Source organism: Mus caroli, chromosome 12, assembly GCF_900094665.2.
Source record: "Mus caroli chromosome 12, CAROLI_EIJ_v1.1, whole genome shotgun sequence".
Taxonomy (NCBI): Eukaryota; Metazoa; Chordata; class Mammalia; order Rodentia; family Muridae; genus Mus; species Mus caroli.
Window position 1 is genome coordinate 106,219,113 of NC_034581.1, and position 3,388 is coordinate 106,222,500.

A 3,388-nucleotide genomic window follows, 5' to 3' on the forward strand; every position below is an offset into this window, starting at 1 on the left:
AGTTTGTGTGCTGGGGCAAGTGAAGCCTGCAGTAAAGACTGAACCCACAGCCTCTCCTTAGGCCAACATGGGCTGCTGCGCTCCCTCCCCACGGGAGCTGCCCCTTTATTGGCCAGCCTTTGAATTTTCTAGGAGGTCAAAGTAACTGGATCTGCTTGTTAAGACCAAAAGCACCTGCCTCCCTGATGTTGGTAGGTATAAGTGCAGGGTGGAGGACCGCAGCAGGTTCTGGGCAATACCATCAGAGGAGGGAAGCGGTTCCCAAAGTGGGGAGGCTGTGGGCATTCGCAACCCCTCCCCGTTAGTAATGCAACCGGGCCATTCTGGAAACGTCTAAAGGCACCTGGAGGGTTCCCAAGCCGGTGGCAGGCAAGCTCGGCCTTGTCACTGACTCAGCGTCCCCTCCAACCCGCTGCTGAGTCAGGCCTGCAGTTGGGGTGCCAGGCGGCTGTGCGAGGCTCAGGAGCAACCTGAGCTGGCAAGCCTGCCCTTTGGGCCAGGCTGGAGGTCGAGCGAGAGCTGCGGCCAGGAGCGAGCCGCAGAGGGTGGGTCCTGGCCGCCTGGCGATCTTCCCGTCCTCCACGGGTGGAGGCGCGGCGAGGGAAGCCTCCCGCTCTGAGGCCACCACACACGAATTAGAGGCTCCTGGAGAGCTCCGGGCTGCGGACCCCAGCCTCAGTTTCCCCTGAGCCCCGCCCGGCGGCGCGAGGGCGGGTGACGTCACGGCGCACAGCATTGTGGGGCGGGCGCGGCGCCGGCGACGCCATTTTCGGCGGCGGAGGGTGGCGCGAGGCTGCGGAGCGCGGGTCAGGGTGAGGATGCTGCGGGGCGGCTGCGGAGGCGCCGCTTGCTGCTGAGGCGGCTGGGCTCTGCGCGGCCTCGGCCTGTGACAGCGCGACGAGCGCGGCTCTCCCGATCGGACGGTGAGTGCGCGGCCCGGTCCCCGCCCCGCCCCGGGCTCCGCGCGGCTGGTGCGCAGTGCTCCAGACGCGGCCGCGACCCCTTCCCGCCTTCATCCTCCGGGCTGAGGCTTCTGGACCTTTCCGTCCACCGCCGCATCTGCACCCGGCCCTTCCAGGCTGCGATTTTACTCCTCCGCCCGAACCCAGTCCCCTCCCTGGCCTTTCCATCCCTGTCTGCACCCTGGGGTTCCCTCTCCGCTCCGCCCGCGCCCCTCCGTGCTCCGGTCTCTTGTCACCTCTGCCTGCGCGCCAGCAGTCTGCGGTCCTTGTCCTCTCTCAACCTGTGCACATCCAGGCAGGGGTTTCTGACCTTTCTCCGTCTGCGCCTTTCTAGGCTCGGGTCTCTTGTCACCTCTCTGCGCTCCTCCAGTCTGTGGTCCTTGTCCCCGTCTATCTGCGCCCCTGCTTTGGGTCCCTTTCCTGTCACTAGCTGCGCCCCTCCTGGCTGGGGTCTTTGTCGTCATCTCTCTGCCTGCACATCCAGGCTGAGGCTCTTCTCCCTTCCCTTCCTGTTCTGGTTCGGGTCCTATCCTATCTCTGCCTGTCCCTCTCTGAGTTGAGGTCCTTGTCCCTTCTTCGTCCGTGACCCTCTAGGTTTGGGGCTCAGCCCTCTGCCTGCACTCCAGGCTTCGGTTCCTGCCCCTTCTCTTCCACTCCCCTCCTGTGTCCCTCAGGCTTCTGTCCCATCTGTGTTCAGGGCCCCGCCCTGACTCGGGCCTCGGGGCGGGGGCGGCCTTCCAATGGCAGCTGTGGGCTTAAGGGACCCAAAGCCTGTCTGCTGAGGTCCCGAAGAGGTGGTGGTGGTGGTAGTGTGTGTGTTGGGGGTCAGCCGACTGGCTTTGTCTCAGGCCTCCCCGCCCTTCTAGCCCCCACCTCTCCCCGGCACCGCCCTGGGTGGCGTGCTGTCATGCTGTGGTCCATGGCCAGTGGCCAGCCAGTCTCTTTCTTTCAGTGGCCGGGTGTGAAATCTCCCTGGTGACCTGAATGTGCCCAGCCTGGAGTACTTTTCCTTGTTACATGTGGAGCCCCCTTCCCGTAAAAAAAAAAAAAAAAAATTAAGGTGTTAATAAAGTAATATTAATGTGTGACCGAGTGGATGGCATTATAATGAAGTTTGCAGGCTGTTTCCAGCTGTGTTGTGTTGGAATTGCCACTACCTGCTACTGTTATGTTATTAAATGGTGATCTGGTGTACTTGCAAAAATGAGGTCTTTAAAAAGCATGAGGACACGAAATTTATATACCATTTAAACTGCTGTGTTTTTGATTCTTTGCATTACTTAAATTCCAAGGCTCTTTATACAGTCTGACAAAGCCTTAGGTCAGAATTAGCCTGGAATGCTTTGTAATAGGACAGTGAAACCCCATTAGGAAACTAGACCAACCTTGAGTCTCCTAAGCACGCCATAGTTAGGGATCTTCTACCACGGACTGCCTACAGGCCTCAGTTGTGGTAGGAAATTTGACTTACTGTTCTTTGCACTACGTATTTGTAAGAATGCAATGATTCTATTTAAAATTTCATAGTGTGTGGTGTGTGGGAGGGCAGGCCCCTTCTAGATCATTAAAGAATGCAGCGTGTTGCAGTCCAGCCTGATGCTCTGGTGGAACCAAGAGGGGTGGGACCCGGTGGTGACCTCTCTGTAGCACCAGCATTGTGAGAGCGTGTGTGGTGAACACATAGCAGGGAGTGACAGTATATGCCTATAACCTGGACACACTTGGGATCCACAAATGCATAGCAAAATCTCAAAACAAAAATCCAAAGCAAGAAAAGCGTAGACTTGCGTGGAATCTGGACAGGGATTTTTTTCCAAGTGCAAAGACTGAAGAGGTGAGGTCTACACAGCTTAGATATTCTACAGCAAAGTCTCCAGGCTGAAGAAGGCACTCAGTGCTAGGGTAGTAGCCTACATTCGAAAGGTCCTGCTTCCTCAGTGCAAGAACAAACAAACCAAACATTACCCACAACTTAAATGTTTACATTAAGAAAGATTAATACGGGCTGGAGAGATGGCTCTGCGGTTAAGAGCGCTGACTGCTCTTCCAGAGGTCATGAGTTCAAATCCTAGCAACCACATGATGGGTCACAACCATCCGTAATGGGGTCCGATGCCCTCTTCTGGTGCGTCTAAAGACAGCCACAGTGTACTCATATGCATAAAATAAGTAAATAATTCTTTAAAAAAAGATTAATCCATTCTTGGGACTAGAGAGATGGCTCAGTTGTTAAGAGTAATTATTGTTCTTTCAGAGGGACCTGTGTTTGATTCTTAGCATCCAGAAACAGACAGCTCCTAATTGTCCCTAACTCCAATTCCAGGTAATCTGAGACCCTCTTCTGACGTCTGTGGTGCCCATGAGCACCATGCACGTGTACATGTAAACACTAACTCTTTTTTTTTAAGTTTTTTTTTTTTTTTTTT

General features: G+C 55.4%; 1 protein-coding gene across 15 annotated transcripts in view; it reads left to right on the forward strand.

Moving 5' to 3' along the window:
* The first annotated feature begins 734 nt into the window (after positions 1-734).
* The window catches only part of Klc1 (kinesin light chain 1), a 48,012-nt gene continuing 45,358 nt past the window's right edge, over positions 735-3,388 (forward strand). For 9 of the 15 annotated variants that reach the window (XM_021179631.2, XM_021179639.2, XM_029484484.1 and 6 more), the window contains exon 1: positions 735-923. The gene's annotated coding sequence lies outside the window, so the exon portion shown is untranslated. The remainder of the gene's footprint in view (positions 924-3,388) is intronic. The other 6 variants (XM_021179635.2, XM_029484486.1, XM_029484485.1 and 3 more) reach the window with 2 other exon arrangements.